Source organism: Penaeus monodon, chromosome 21, assembly GCF_015228065.2.
Source record: "Penaeus monodon isolate SGIC_2016 chromosome 21, NSTDA_Pmon_1, whole genome shotgun sequence".
Lineage (NCBI taxonomy): Eukaryota > Metazoa > Arthropoda > Malacostraca > Decapoda > Penaeidae > Penaeus > Penaeus monodon.
In genome coordinates, this window is record NC_051406.1 from 6416996 (window position 1) to 6417236 (window position 241).

Sequence of the window (241 nt, forward strand, 5' to 3'; positions counted from 1 at the left end):
CCCTCGAATGATCATTGGTTAATTTGGTCTGTTATTAACATTTGAGTTATTGTTTCTGTTATTTCGTAATAGAACTGAAGGTCTATTATTTATATTTTCTACAACTAAGTTCGCGACAGATCTTCGTTCTCGTTTTCTATTAATACCTACATATAAACTATATATACACTTTTTTGTCCATTTATTAATAATGTTGATAGCTCTGATATTTCCTGTGGATTTCAACATTATCTGCAAAGGC

General features: G+C 29.9%; 1 protein-coding gene across 1 annotated transcript in view; it reads left to right on the forward strand.

Annotated features, from left to right (window-relative positions):
* Positions 1 to 241, forward strand: part of LOC119586138 (zwei Ig domain protein zig-8-like) — a 54821-nt gene that overhangs the window by 50855 nt on the left and 3725 nt on the right. The window lies entirely within an intron of this gene.